The sequence below is a fragment of the Juglans microcarpa x Juglans regia genome, chromosome 8D, assembly GCF_004785595.1.
Source record: "Juglans microcarpa x Juglans regia isolate MS1-56 chromosome 8D, Jm3101_v1.0, whole genome shotgun sequence".
NCBI lineage: Eukaryota > Viridiplantae > Streptophyta > Magnoliopsida > Fagales > Juglandaceae > Juglans > Juglans microcarpa x Juglans regia.
This window is the reverse complement of record NC_054608.1, coordinates 14987842-15005242: the sequence shown is the minus strand read 5'-3', so window position 1 is coordinate 15005242 and position 17401 is coordinate 14987842.

The following is a 17401-nucleotide window of genomic DNA, read 5'->3' as shown; positions in this document are numbered from 1 at the left end:
TTCCGTGACATATGAGGTTTTAGATTTTTGCATTTTTTAGGAAAGTTATTTTTTTTAAGACATTCGAGATTTTAATTCCGATAGGCGTAATTCTATGGATTGTAGGAAATGATTCTGACAAGATTTAAGGTTTCGACTTTAGGTTAACTTATTGGAAATAGTTTTGGTTAGGAACTTGAGGCTAAGATTTGTGATATTGATGTTTTAGAGGCTACAACCATATTGGTATAATTTTTTGAATTTGACTCTGGTGACTTAAAAATGTATGGATTGGGTAAATGTGGGGATTAGCTAATTTTAGAGCTTTGTGAGTGAGTTACAATGTGTTTATGACTACAAGTTATTAGAGTGCACAGCGGAAGCGTGGTGTTGGTGATATTATAGTTTGAGAGTTTATTTCATTATTTGTATAAGGTTCAAGGGTTATGTGGAGAGTTCGAGATTATTTTAGGTTTTTAATTATATTATTGAGGTTTTTAAATTAGGTGGAGAATTTGAAATTTATTTTGCTCGTTAATTGCATTATTGAGGTTTATATTTTAGACTTGAAATGGCAGTGTGCGCGAACGTATATGGTTAGGGAAAATATGGGAGAATACGATCGACAATATTGGAGGGAGAATTTGGAATACTAGGTTCGACAATGTTGGAATATTAATTAAGTTCGAAAATATGATTGACAATCGGGGTAGGCATGGAATGGTTCTAGCGGATAAATATTTAGGCTTTGCTTATAGAACTAGCAAATTTCGAGGACGAAATTTTTTTTAAGGGAGGGAGAATGTAACACCCGAACCCAAAATTTGTATGGTTGAACTACGAAATTTATTTATTTGGAGATCTTGGCCATTCGTTTAAATCTTGAAAAAAAAAAAAACTATCGGTTCATGAGCAGTTTCTCACCCGCACGTGTCTATGGTATTTTATCCACTCCATGCACACGCACGACTATATTTCCATCCGCACGTACGTCTCCCTCATCTCTCTAGAGTTATCACATCACATATTTATTATACGCACACATTAGCCATGCATAGAGAACTGCCTTTGTTACGTTCGTTGCCGCCGCTAGCCACTCCTCCCCACACAAACAGCAACCACGACTCCTTCGCAGCACAACCCTTTTCCAACTTGCACCCACCTCGCACCCAATGTTCTCCCTCTCCCTCTCTTTTCTTCTCTTTGAATCTCCTCCGCGAACCACCTTCCACATCCAAACCATGCAGGACGCACGACAGAAGCAACCAGCTGCGCCTTGTTGCAGCACCGTGGGACTGCCCCCATCTCCCAGCCTCTTCGTGTCATCAAATGGGAACTAGCTCCACTCACACGACAACGACACCACAAGCCGCCAGACCCGCCCGTTGACCCATACTCCTCAACCGTTCAACACATAAACGCCACCATCACCATCGTTCGTCAAAAGCAAAAACTGAAGCTGCTCTATTTTGGAACCATGGAAACAGAGCATCGTCGCCCAAAGTGAGAACCATGCCTTGCCACAATTGGGCAACGACGCCACCGTGAGCAACATCAGACGATGCTGAAAAGCAAGCGTCCACCGCCCAAAGATGTCCAGCGCCACTACCCGAAGCCCCCATGCACACCGTATGATACGTAAAATCCTCTCTCTCTCTCTCACTCTCACACACGCTGCCCTCTCTCTCTCTCTCATCACTCACTCTCTCCCTCTCTCAGTGCCATGCTGCCGCGCCGACCAACTTCGACCTTCGCCCACCACACTGCCGTCGCGCCTCTCCTTCTCTTGGTGAGTAGAGACTCTCCTCTGTAGTCTGTCACACGATTTTGGTCTTGAAGTGTTGGAATCTAAGATTTCTTTTTGTTTCCTTGTTCTGTTTATAGTTCTTCCCAAAATGCCCTTCTCATTTAGATGATTTCATGATATTTATAAAGAAATTGTTTTTAGTATATTTATATTACTGCATCTAGTTTATAAGTCACAGTATGCTTTCTTGCTATGTGATGTTTGTTTTGATATTTAGTTTGACTTATTTGAGATGTTTCTTGTAAGTCATGTTTAGCGTGAAATTATAATTTTATGTAGATAGTATTTAAAGATCTAAAATTTTAGTTATATAGTCATAATGGTTATAACTATTTTCAGCAGTGAATTAATAATAAGATTTTATTTTATTCTAAATGTTTCAAAATCGATTTGAGTTTATATTACTAAATGAGTTTTAACATTTTTTTACATTATTTGAATTTAACATAAATATTTTAATAAGTTGTAAATTGTAAGTGTAAATTGGCTTTTATATTTTAGAAACTATTGAAATTTGTTTAAATGAGCTAACTTCTGATGAGTTTGATGTTTAAAATAGATTTGTTGTATTTTATGTTAATGATTTTACAATGAACTTTATTTTATGTATTACTACTGCTTAAGAAACTTATGATGTCCTAATACTTTGTTTGTTAGCAGTATTAAATTATCGATTTAATAATAATTTATAGAAAGATGAGTTTTAAATAAAATTAAGTTAATTTTTGAAATTAATTTAAGTTTGTTTTGCCATATTTGATAAAACTATATTATAATAAGTTTAGAATACACTTTGAACGACGATAGTATTTTGTTAGACTTCTGATAGCTAATAATTATTTAAAAAAAAAAACTATTTTTATGTAGTATGAATTTAAGCAAACAGAGAGTTTTAGCAAGTCCTTTTAGAAGTTTAGTAACGCTTAATGCTTTGTATAGGTGACGATTGACATTCATTCAACATGATTGTGGAAAGATTCAGAATAGTACTTAAGAAGTTCAGGTAAGCAGGGTTCCTATGCTAGACTTTGCATTAAAATAAAATGAGTTGAGGTTGATTTTTAGAAAATATGCATATTTGGTTATGAAAATGAATTTGAACTACCTCAGTTATTTGTTCAGCATTACTCATGAGATTTCGTTTAAGAAGAAAGTATATTTTTGTCATGACTAGTGTAGACATGAGCTTATTTTTTACATTCTATTTCTGAACTTTGAAAAAGAGAGCGAATATAAAATTTTGTGAATAAATTATGTCGTGATATGACTTTTTTCTGTTCTGAAGATTTTTTGTTCCGTTCTGACCTCACCACAGGTGTAAAACTGTGGCCTCTATTTGGGTTGGTACCAACTTTTCTGTTTATGTGCACTCACTTTGGAAACAAAGTGGTTTTCCGCGTGGTCTTTCCTATATGCACACTCGGGGCTCTGAGAATGAATAAGGGGGAGATTCACATTCTGTTTCTGTTTGGTTAGCTACCGAGGTTTGCACAACCCTACCACAGGGGTTAAACATGGTATTTGTTCTGATATGATAAGATAAGATGTGATGTTTCAGTTTATGCTATGCCAAAGGGATTTTGATTATGAATATTTTTGAATTTTCGCTCTGATATTTTTTATAACACGTTATGATGCTGCATGTTGAAAACATTATTCTGATTCTGCATTCTGAAAGAAAATATTTTTGTTATGCATTCTGAACTTTGTAAATGCTCATGTTTACACACTAGTATATGTCCTCTGCTTACTGAGTTGTTGATAACTCACCCCTTATCTCTAATTATTTTTCAGATAATTTTGATAGTTCAGCTGAAGAACAAGAGTAGGAAGTTTAGCAAGGTGTGATGATCGTAGTGGAATAAGTGTTTGAGGGTACAAGTGCTTATTTGGGAGTTGTAGTTAGTAAACTTATTTATTTTTTCTGGTATTTTGATTTGATGAGTTGAGGATATTTTTGAGTTTTTAGAGAATTTCTAATTTATGTTATTGGAAATTTCTTTATTTATCCCACGGAGGAACTTAGATATTTGGATTGATTAAATGAATTAGTATTTTATGGAATTTTCTGGATTTTATAGTTGTGATATTTAAGTTTATATTAGGTATTAAGAGTTAACTCTCTGGACCACCGGGAACGGGGCGTTACATATTGTCTTAAGTGACACCTTGATGGATGGTGATTAGGTCACAAAAAGTTTCAGATAGTGAGTGATTTTCAGCCAAGAAAACTTCCAAGAGAAGGGTGCTAGTGAGGTGGCCTTTGGCCTTCACATCATGCATGACTTTGGGGTTGTTAGAAGCAGTGTATGGCCTGCCATGGGTGGGTGGAAACGATCTCAAGAAGCTTTTCCAAGGTAGCCAAAATTCGTAGGCTTTAATGAGCCTTAAACAAGTGGGTTTCAATTGGGGTTTAAAGAGGGTTTGGTTAGGGTTTGAGATGCTATCAACCCAGATCCAGTTTGTTTTGGCCTAATCAAATTTTCAAGGATTAAAGGGGTGGATAATGATGTCATAACATGAATTTGAGGAATTAATAGCATGTGGAAGTGATTTAATCAAGTGATTAATCACAATACTAGAAATCGAATCCAACAGGGTTTTGAAATCAAGTTTGAGGCAACCGTTTAGGGTTTTGGTTTCCACCAAGCTTTTAGGGCTTCAATTAGATTTTAAGTATTTACAGTTTCACTAGGGTTGAGACATTCTTTGGTTTGGAACAAAATGGATGATTGGATGGAATAGTATTTTGTTTAGGTGGCATGATCTCACACCTTGATTTTCTTTACATTTCCATCTCATGGTTCCTCTTGGTGCCAAGTGTCTAATACTATTAACCAAGTGTGGCTAAGATCTTGCCAAGTTTCTTAATAAACTTTCCTAACCTAATTTGAACATTCCGTACTATGATTTTGAAAACACTACACTTGGTGCTACTATTGAGGTTACTTTTCACTCCAAGAAAGTGAAACTAAATTTGACACTATAAAATCCTATATATACACACTAATCTAACTGTGCAATTCATTTATCTAAATTCAACTCTGAATGGCCTCTAAATAAACAAAACTCGCTTTTGAACAAGCATTTTGTCCGAAAACTGAAAACGAGATTACTGTGCCATAAAATCATAAATAAACAACTAAGTCTAATGGTGCAGATCATATGGCATTCTGACACTTCTAATTGTCTCAAATAAATAGAATAATGTTTCTGGCACCATAGTGAGTGGTAATACTGACTATACTGACAGACTAAAACTTACGCACTTTCACGAGGTTTCTAAAGCAAATAGAAATTCCACCATTGAATTTCTAGCGGGTTGTTACAAAATGTGTACAAGGCTCAACATAGGATGAACTTTTATGCTGATAGGAGGAGGACTAAAAGGCGTTTTCAAGTTGGCGATTGGGTTTTTTTTAGGTTGCAACCCTATAGACAGAAGACTGTATCCATGAGGCATAACATGAAGCTAGCACCAAAATTTTATAGCCCCTTTTAGATAGTGGAGAGGATAGGGTCAATGGCTTACAAGTTGCAGTTACCACCTTCTTCAATACATCCTCTCTTTCATGTGTCGTGCTTGAAAAAGAAACTTAGTCAGAATATTACCTTGCTACCAGATTTAACCAGAATCAGAGTTGATTTTAGAGAGGAGAATATAGGAGCATGGCAATCATGCCATAACTGAAGTACTTATCAAATGGGTTGGAGCACCAGTAGAAGATTGCTCGTGGGAATCATTGTGGAAATTGAGGGATCGTTACCCACACATTGTGGGCAAGGTTCTTTAGAGAAGGGAATTGTCAAGGCCTTGTGGACAAGAGCCTTAAAGGGGAGGAGAATGTGATGGCTCTATGGTGGAAGAAGGAATCGACTGAGAAGGAGACTAACAAGATTAACGTCCAGGTTAAATGGTGTGATGCAATTAGTGGAACGGTGCATTTCAGAAAAGTAAAGGGTCACAACAGGAGCAAGGAATGGTGACATTTTCATTGTATATACATGTATTAAATGTTACATTTTACTTTAAGTAGCCGTAGATATAAATTGATTGTAAAGGAAGGAAGGATTTATTTATTGATTCTGAAAGTTTGTTGGTTCTGAGGAGTTTGGAGATTACTCGAAAATCTCTTCTAAGAAATGAAGTTGGTTTCTTGGTTCTCATTCTTGCTTTCTTGATTGTTCTTGAAGTTGATTTCTCTTTTCTTCTTAGTTTCATTCTTACTCTTATTGGGTGTAGTGGGTAGTAGCAATAGCATTACAAACAACTTGGTCCAAGGATTAGGTTGGAGTGCACGGCTTACCTAGGTTGCTTTATGTTTGATCTTGGTACTTTGGGGATTTGAGTGTTGCAGCTACAAGAAGGTCTATTGTAGGTATTTGAGCTGAAACTATAGAGAATCTTATGCCTTGGAGATGGTAAGTTTAGGGCTTATGAGATGGAAAGTAAGTCTCACATAGGGTGTATTTATAACGGTTAAGGGATGTCATCATAGGGTGGGACAACAACCCTTGTTTGGTAAGTGTAATGAAGTCTTTTTAGTAAGTTTGGAATCATAGTTGACCAAGGAGCTGGGGTTTCTTGGTTGGAGAGGGCATTGTGGTCTTTGGATGCGGTTAAGAGTCATAATTTCCTTAGGGAATGGGGTAGAGTTTAACTTATGTTGGATTTAACCTTTCAAGTGTTTCGGCCTTCTTGGCGTTGCCTTAGGGGTGCACAAGGACTTGCGTTAGGTTAAATTTTAAGTGTAACAATCCCTTCTTAGAAATGAATTGGGCTACTACATTTCATAGTATTTTCCTTTACACTCAAGAAATACGAAATTAAACGTTGAATGAAAAGAAACTCTCATTAAGCATAGCTAGCTTCCAAATCCCAAAGTATATTGTTTAACAAAATGTGGTCCCATTTACTACACATTTTAAAAGATCATTTACATAGTATCAAAGTCCATCATATATGCAAAACCATTTTTCAAACACATATCAAATGAAACTTCATTAAACCCAACCAAACACTCCTAAATATCCGTCTCTCCTCCTTGAGTAGCGTGTTGCTCTGCAGCTTCATCATCATTATCTACACACTTAAAACAATTAACACAAAACTGAATAATGTGGCGCTCCGTTCCTATAAAGAACTTAGCGAGGATCCATGATGCTAGGGCACCAGTCGGCTGGCAACACCAAGCTTCTAATTGGGTTAGGCAACACCAATGTTCCCAAGGAAGTGCACATGTAAGTGAAAGATTGATATAAAATAGCATCTTAATAGTAAAGGTTATGTGACACCCCCAAACTCCGCTTGGAATTGGATGTCATTTGAAGTATCGAGACATACAATACAAGGTTACATATCCTTGTTCATGACAGTTAAGAATATAATGCACCTAGCATGCTTCTAACAATATGAAGTAAACACAACGGATAATGTTTTTTGAGCAATACACATTGTACCAGAATGCTAATCCCAAACATAAATACTTCTACATTAATATTCACATAAAAAAGTCATATCATCCGTCCAACTAGTCTGTACACAAAATAACATAGTATTGGAGACAAAACTCCATAGTTATAGAATAAATAGCAATCTAATCTAAATTCTAAGCTGCTCACGCAACTCAGTTATAAGCTCCACAATAATACCCAGGAACTGGAGGATCAACTCCAAGATCTCCTCAAGTCTCCTCCCTAGCCTATTTAACTTTGTCCAAACAGTCGTGCGCTATTCCTCTGCTCTCTGACATATCGTCAACCTTTATGGGGGGAATAATAGTTGGAATTATCACAGTGAGATTTATAAAATCTTTGCAAGTAAAACTCCTAAGCTACCAACAGTCTTAATAAGCATACATGACAATAACCATGACATGTATGTTTGATGAACATGAACTTGCTTATGCATAACATGAATTAGAAACATCATAACTTAGTGTGAAGGTGGCATTCTTGCTTGTGTGAACATGAAACATTCATTCTTATTCATATTTGGTTACTTGATCGTGTGCTCCTATCGGTACTACAAACATCATAGGTTGGTGCACCAGATGTGAATACGTCTTGATAACTTGTACTTGTGCCATGAATTTTGGCACCACGGGCATTAGGTGCCTGATTTCACTCCGGGATCCAATTTAATCGGACCCATTCGAAGCCTAATTGATAATACTTTGTCAATCCGAGGGGATTATACTCTATTTTAAACACTCTAGAGTGGACATGAGAGTTCCATTAGGATTATCCCACATTCAAGAATTTGGAGTCGTGATAAAACAAAACAACTCATGCATGACTTAGAAATATATTCATGACATACTTGCATACTTATGACATGACATTCATGACATGTACCAGATATTTAAAATGACATGGTATGACATAATATAAAGCAATTAAATAGGCATAAATCACACATGAATATAATTAATGAACCTTACCACCTTACATACATAAAAATACAACAAATAAGTTAGAAGCGAACTTATTGAAATCCGTGCGTAAAGTAAGTGTAGCGTGTTCTAAAATGAGGGACATTCTAGGGTTAGAAATTCTCACTTAATTCTCATAAAAACAGAACTTACTAACTTTGTGCTAAATTTGTAAATTTACTCCTCAACTTTTCGAGAATCAAATTAGCCCCTATACTTATGAAAATTACAAACGGGCCTTAAGTCTTACTGAAATTTACATACCTCATGTAAATTTCATTCTAAGCCCATTTTATGGGCTTATAATTTACAAAATCTTGCATCTAGAACATAAAACTCTCTTGGCCAAACCTAACACGGTAAAAAATTCACCTAGTTTGCATTTGGCCATTTATTACACCATCAAGCTTAGACCCGATTTTAACAACTCATAAATATCAAACCCCTAGTTCTAATATCATGTCAAGACACTAAATCAAGCATTTTCATAAATCATAAACTCACCATTTCAAAGAATCACACAAAACATCAAGATTAGGTCAAATCGAACCTAGTCTTGGTGTTTTTGTTCTATCAGTTGCATTTTAACACCAAAGACTCCATAAGTCCACAAATCTTACTTCTAATATGTTAATCATTCAAACCTAGTTGATAAGATGCTTGACTAAGAACAAAAATCACATTACTCAACAAATGAGAATCAACTTGCACAAAAAGCCTTGAATCTGACACATAACATGCATTTGACTTGGACAAAAAGACTATGTCCTTGATTTGCATACATAAAATGTTGAAATAACACATCCATATACCTCACATTCAAGTTCTAAATTTATATAAGCACCAAAAGCAACATATCTTAGAAATTAATCACACCAAAACAACTATAAACCTGAGGGCCTCTAAATCATGCTTAAACATACTTTGCCTATTTATCCAAACACAAGAAAACCTTAGTCTGATACAACTTCAATAAGAAGATAAAAAAGATTGAAGAAGACAAATGAAACAATTCTGTTATTATTCTGCTTGAATGAATACATTGACCTACCCTTCTATTTATATACAACTGAGTCTAACTAACTGGTAGTAAAAGACTAGAACAAAATTAACTATACACATTAACTAAAGTATTTAGTAAGGACTAAAAAGTAAAATCAACTTGACAGTATTTACATTAGTCCCCCTCAAAATGAATGATATATGTTGTGAACATACATCTTGCATAACAAAGAATGGAAAACATTAAAATCGAGAGGCTTGGTTAACAAATCTGCAAGTTGATGAGAAGATGGGACATGAAGTGTTTTAAGCAGACCGACTTTGAATTTTCTCTCTAATGAGATGACAATCTAATTCAATATGTTTTCAAGGAAAACACAATAGCAAGAGATAGACCTTCTTGTATCAGGACAACTTGCCCAATCCGAATTAGAAAATGCTTTCAAATGAACTCTAGATGAAGTTGAAAGGAAAATGCCTTGACCTGGTGCCATCTTGACATATCTAACTATTCTGAGAGCTGCTTGCATATGAGGAACAAGAGGTGATTCTAAAAACTGACTCAAATAATGAACTGAGTAGGTAATGTCTGGCCTGGTATGAGTAAGGTACAAACACTTGCCTATAAGCCTTCTGCAGGCAATTGTGTCTTCAAGCTACTACTTAGAAGGCTTATAGGAAAATTCACTAGCTTAGAAGCCAATAGACCAACATCAGCTATCAACTCTAGTGCATATTTTCTTTGGCATATAGAAATGCCCTTCTTGGATCGAGCTATTTCCATTCCTAGGAAATACTTAACAGGACCAAAATCCTTTAGCTTGAAAAATGTACTCAAAGACTGCTTGATACTCTGAACAACAGAGAGATGACTACTGGCTAGTAGAATGTCATCTACATACACCAAAAGAGCCACAAATTAATCAATTGCTTTCTTTGTAAACAATGAATAGTCAGATTTGGATTGGACAAAACCCAACTCAATCAAGGTTGTAGTGAACTTTGAGTTCCATTGCCTAGAAGCCTGTTTTAATCCATATAAGGATTTTTGTAGTTTGCAAACTCGAGTGTCCCCCTTACTAAGATACCCAGGTGGAGGTCTCATGTAAACTGTTTCATCCTAATCACCATAAATGAATGCATTATTCACATCCAAATGCACTAAATGCAAATTATGAATTGCAACCAGGGATAAGAAACACCTCACTATCACCATTTTTACAACTGGAGAAAAAGTTTTTAAGTAGTCAAGCAACTGGTGTCTATTGTGCCACAAATGATAAGCAAAATTTACACTAGGTGAAAGTATGGAGGTAACAACTGTACTAACTGATGGTTGTTGCAGAAGTTAAAGACTAGCTACCTTTCTACCTTTCCCAATCATCTTTCATGGGGTAAGGCCCTATATATAGCAAATCTCAGGCAAAAAAATAAAGCAACATTTCTGATCAGATGTAAGTTTAGTTATTGAAAGAAGATTATATGCAAAACTAGGAACATATAAAACATCTTTCAAAACTATACCTTTTGATAAATTGATAGTACCAAGATGTGTTATTGTAACATTTTCTCCACTTGGTAATCTGACAAATGTATTGAGAACTCGTGTGATTGTGGTGAAAAGATTTATAGAATGAATAATATGGTCTGTAGCACCTGTATCTGTGATCCAAGAGAATGATGTTAAATTCTCATTTTTCATTGATGGAAAGGTTGAATGACTAACTGTTTTACCTGAGAAGGAAGGCAGATTGGATGTTGATAGTACATTAGCTGCCTGATGAGTGTTTTTGGGTAATTCAGTTGGTTGTGGTCGAATTAATGCCAATAGTTGCTGATACCCTTCTTGAGAGAAAGAGATGCAATTTTGATCAAAAGGTCTGCTCTAGGGTTGGATCATAACTTGGTTTGCTGATGAAACCTTCCTTTTTTGTTTGAACTTGGAGGATATCCATGTAATTTGTAACACTTGTCCACTGTGTGATTGGTCATTCCACAATAAGTAAACAATAGTTTTTCTTTTATGTATTGCTGCTTTTCAGTATTAACCTTCAAAACTTCAACTCTTTTGTTCATGAAGGCTACATTAGATTCAAACCCTACTCTTCCCATAGGGCCAACTTCTCTCTGTTTCTCTTCTTGAATGATTAAAGACAAAACTTTAGTAATTGATGGTAAGGGTTCCAATAGTAAAATCTGGCCCCTAGCATGAGCAAATTCTTCACTTAACCCCATAAGAAACATGATTACATGTTGGCTTTATTGATATTCTACAAACAAACGAGCAGCCCCACAAGTAAATTTTTAGATGCCGCACAAGTACAACAACGCATCTGATTATAGTTCATGAGTTCATCCCATAAGCACTTGAACTTTTGATAATAAACACTCACCGAGGTTTGATCTTGAGACAAAGAGGAAAGCTATTTCTACAACTGGAAAATCCTTGGTCCATTGCCTTGAGAAAATTGATTCTTCAACTCATCCCATATATCCTTGGCAGTTTTCGCATATACAATGGCTTCCCCAATATCCCTGACCACGGAATTAAGAATCCATGATAACACCATGCTATTACATCTATCCCATTTAGCATATGAAGAACTTGTTTCAACTGGCTGAGTAATTGCACTATTGATGAAACCGATTTTGTTTTTGGCCTTCAAAGCTATTTCCAATGATAGAGACCAACTGTTATAATTATCTCTTGTGAGAAGATTGGAGACCAAAATCGAACCAGGAGAATCTCCATTTTGGAGATGATATGGATTGGAATCCTCTTTATTCAACGAAACAGAGGAGGAAGAAGCATCCATTCTTGCAGTGGAAATTCAAATCTTGCAGAGGATTTCGAAGCAAAACCCTAGGTTATTATTCTTCTGATAACATGATACAACTTCAATCAAGAAGATGAAGGAGATTGAAGAAGACAAATGAAACAATTATGTTATTATTCTGCTTGAAGGAATACATCGACCTACCTTTCTATTTATATACAACTGAGTCTAACTAACTAGTAATAAAAGACTAAAATAGAATTAACTAAACACAGTAACTAAAGTATTTAGTAAGGACTAAAAAGTAAAATCAACTTGACAATATTTACAATAGTCATAAAGCTTTAAAAATCCAGCTAAATCCATTAATAAAAGCTTTAAGAACAAGAGTTATAAAGATCAAACCATGGATTTAAGGTCCTAAGGCTAAAAGGACAAGTTAAATCAAACAAATCACATGTTGGAGGATTCGGTTCTAATACTTGGTAGATCATGCAAATCAATTTTATTAAAACCTAACATGCTGTAAATCAAACCATAAAGGTACACAAAAAATCTATCAAAACATCTTGGAATCGAGATTTATAAAATTTTTCAACAAAACAACATAAACTTCCAAGCTTAACATCATACTCCCAAAACCGAACATCAACACACCAAAATGCCAACATTCAACCTTCAATAAAAAGTAGCCAACACTCTCCCAAATATTCAAGACTCATAGCTTAACAAAATAAGAGAGATTTGAGCTAGGAGAATAAAACTTACAAGGGCTAGAACATAAGGAAGCAAAGCACCATAAAGTTTTCCTCCAAACTCTCTTTCGGTTTCTCTCAAGGAAGGGATGGAATTTATTTCAAGTGTAAGAGAAATGAGAGAGTTGATGTGGGGGGTATAGGGGATGACTTGAAGTGGGTGAGATCTATCACAGAAGATGGGAAGCTTTCTTCCACAAGAGGGGAAAAATATGTTGTTGTGAGGGCTGGAAGTGGGCTGCCTAGTGGGGTTATTTTGAAGTGGCTTTGATGCTTTCCTGACCTTCCATAAAAGGATACTATTTGGGGTTGAAAACAAGGTACAAAGTCATCCATGGAATGGTCATTCAAGGGGAGAAAGTTGTGTGAGAAGCTTAGGGGAAACTAGAGGGCTTCAGGTGGAACAGATGGGCTTAACCGAATGGCATTCGTTTAGGGTATAGATGGAGTTTCGGTTAGGGTTTCAATTCACATGAAATTTCTTTGGTCAAGTGAAAGTAGTGAAAGTACCATGGTGTAAGGGAGTGGATGAGAGTTTAAGAGCCTGTATTTGAGTAGTTTGTTTCTTGTGGAAGTGGTTTAAACCAAGGGGGAAACACATAAGCAAACCGGGTGCATGTTTAGGATTTGGAGTTTTATGGTTGGTTTGGTTACACAAAACCAAACTATCTCATCTCATCTCATATAATCATTACAACTTTTCCAAATTTCTATACAAAATATAATAAACAATTCAATTTCTTGAAATTCCAAAACAAAAATATTATTAAAAGTTATATTATAACAATATTTTATTCAACTTTTAACAAAACATCTAATCTCATCTGAACTGCGTAACCAAACGAGGCTTAGGGTTTTAGTTACCTAAGCATTTGGGGTTTCAATTTTCACAATCAATTTTGGGGTTTCATTAGAGTTGAAACCCTCGTTGTGGCTGACCAAATAAGGCTTGAGTGGATAAAATAGTGAATTGTGTAAGAATGTATGTGGACTTGCTTGGTTTTCACTCCATTTAACTTACATATTTGTACTCCTCTTGACAAGTGTCAAGTTGAGTTCCAAATGGTGGGTTGTGATGATGCCATGTGTCCAAAAATGTTTTCTAATGATCCTAGGCTGATTTGGATATCCTACATGATGATTTGATAGTTGTTTGGACCAGATCCCACGTGGCGCTCTCCTGAGGGTCTACTATTCACCAAGAAAACTCGAAACTTTTTATTGCACCATAAGATCCTAAATATTCATATGAATCTAATGGTGCAATTTGATTTGCCAAACTATACACCTAAGTACCTTAAATAAATCAGAAAATGAAATTTGTTCCCAAAGTAGATCATAATCTAGTTACGTCAACGGACTAAAACCTAATCAATCGCTCGATTCATGAAGCTTCTAAGGTCTAAAGCAATTCTTCTATGAAATTTCTTACAGGATGTTACATCCTCCCTTCTTAAATAGAAGATTTCGTTCGTAAAATCTAAGTGTGTACCAAAATAACAAACTAACACAACCAAAAGAAGAATATACTCACTTCACTACTGCCTGTCACTGGCTGTAGAATCACGAGGTGATGCCGGTGTAGGTATGTCAGAATCCACTAAAGTGGTATCTTGAGGTAGATAATACAGCATGTCATCATCTAAATCGTAGTACATGTTGATGAGTAGCGCAAGGTCAACCTCCTGCTTAACCTCGTTGTAGTCACTAGGCACATACCCTTGCATGAGAAGGCGGCCTCGATTTGTAAATGACATCAATGACCCGATTGTCTCTGGCACAAGGACAACAGCGCATTCCTCTACTACACAGCTCCACTCTGCCTGTGGCACCCTTGACCCTTGCTTGTGGTTTGGCGGCAGCCGCGATGCCTGAACATTGGCCTCTTGGGTCAAACACCCCTCAAACAACGTGAAAACATAGTGTTTGCTCTCATGCTCAATAAATGTGTATAATTAATTCACAGCAGAAAAATAAAAATGTAGTCATTAAAACCTAATAGAACCAAAAAAGTTAAAACATCACCTTCCAAATAATCATAAGTCCCAAATCTTCGTTAATAGATGAGAAAACTATTATTGTCATCCCACAATGATGAAAGGATAAAAATATAATTAATAACATCAATCCTCAGGCAGAGCCGAACCACCATACACGTACTCATTCTCTGCATCAAAATCTACAGTTCTGTTGGGCAGAACTGCAGGTGGGACCACCGCGATGAGATTTCAAGAAATCTCAGTAAGTGAAACTAAGTCTAACATTCAAAATACATGCGGGTGGAAAATGAGAAATTATGCAATTATGAAAATCCAGAGAACTATGAAATTTGCAAATCACCAAACTCAAGTCATTCACCAAGAGTTTTACACAAGACACTACACACCCATAAATCATGTTTCATTCCAAAAACATCCATTTATTAAGGCATGCACCATGATCTCCTTTATGGACTATCACCAAATTTTGGTTTCCTTTGTCACACCACGGGTAATGATCTTGCTTATGATTGCATAACAAGTGATGCCCAATACTGCGCCTAATGCGTTCATGGGCCAAGCATCCTCTAGCTTCCGTCAATAGCGAGGCAACAACATCGACCTGAGAACGTTACCATCTTGCCTAAGCCTATTGTTTCCCAACGATAACCCAGGGGATGTAACTTTGGTTTTCACACTCTCAAGTGACCAGAGGAGCTCCACCGAGATAATGCCCCATTTCAGCTTGGGGTCGTGATACTCATACACCCCACATAAAATCCAAAGAGTCATCTTATTAACCTATGCACCATGGTCTCCCCTATGGACCATTCACACACTTTGGCTCCCTCATCAAACCACGGGTAACGACTGTGCGTGTGACTTTGTAACAAGCGATGCCCTGTTTCGAACCCAGCGCATTCGTCGCCAAGCATCCTCTAGCCTATGCCAACAGAGAGGCAACGACGTAAACTCGAGAGCATTACTGTCTCATCCAAGTGACCAGAGGAGCGTCCATGGGTAACTATCATCTCCCATTGACAACCCAAGGGATGTCACTCAGTTTTATGCAGTCTCGAGTGATCAAATGAGCTCTTTTGAGATAATGCCCCATCTTGGCTTGGGGTTGGGATATGTACACACCCACAAAATATTTTGACACAAATCCAACAGTTTCACAAATTTCAGCTCATACACACAAAATTAGAGTTTAATGACATAATTATCAACGACAACTATCAATTATAATGCAATAAAAAATGTTTATTTAACAACTATCAATTATAAAATTAGAGTTAATACGTGAGTGAAATAACAACAACAATGTTTATTTAAGACAAACACAATATTTCATCAGCACATCGAATCCCAACATCACAACCAACAAGTTTCAGTCCCAACTTTTCACAGGGTCTCTCGACCACCACACAGATTCACAGATAGGCTACAGTCTCAATCTCAACACTTCTCAGTGCCTATGACCATTAGGTTCACAACCAAGCTGCACCATTAACAATTTCAGAGTTTTCCAACAACAATTATTTTAAGACTTAGACCAAGGATCACATAGCACACGAGGTCATCGCCAAATCAGTGACCAAAATACCCAATCAGCCTCCATTCGTATAACAGAGCCATAACACCAAAGCCTAGAGTCCATCAACCCTAATTTCACAGTATATGCAACAGGGAATTCAATGGATAGAAAGCAAGAGTACCTAAATTAGATTATCAACAACTTTGAAACATGTAAAAAGTGAGATCAATCAACACAACAAATTTTGCAATCCCTACAACAACATTTTGGAGCCCAATACCAAGTACCACATACCTGCGTGCACAAGGAGAATTTTCTGGATGAATGCTGATGCTCTGATCCTTTCTCTAGAGTTGGTTTGTCGTGAGTGGCAAGGAGTTGTGTGGCATGGATAGGGGCGACCTACATAGAGAGGGAGAGAGAGAGAAGTAGGGAGACCGATAGGGAGATAGAGAGAGAGAGTGGAAGAAGCATATTGAGGGAGGGAAGATAGGGTGAGTGTGATGGAGACACAGAGAGTTGGGAAGGAGAGGAGAAGAGAGAGAATCTAAGAGAGGAGACGTCTAAGGGAGGAAATTGGTGAATCTTACCAATGGTCTTGGTCGGATGTAGTGTTCCGCACATCACAGAGCGAAAACAAAAGAGGGAGTGTGTCAGAGAGAGGGAAAACCAGAGAGGGAGAGATCGAGAACTTACCTGCACAATCGCGGGCCAGACGATGTGGCAGATGATGGCAGCGATGCCATAACCAAGGGAGGAAAGAGAGAGAGAGAGAGAGAGAGTAGGAGAGGGAGAGCGAAACAGAGAGAGAGACTTATCGCTACTGGTGCCAGACAGAGAGTGATGCATTGAGATTATGACAGGGTGAGTTGGAGGGGAGATGTGGGGCGGCGGGTTGGTCTGCATAGAGAGAGAATGACAGCATGCGAGCGAGAGGGTAACAGAAAGAAAGAGATAAAGAAGACGTACCAGTGGCTCCATGTGACATCATCGGTGACGATGGTGCAAGGCGTGGGCTATGGCAACACAAAGTGAGAAAGGGAAAGTATGAAGAGAAAAGTTGGAGAGAAAGAAGCATTGGGAGAGGGGAGGAAATTAAGGAAAACTGAACCAGAGGGAGGGAAGTCAGAA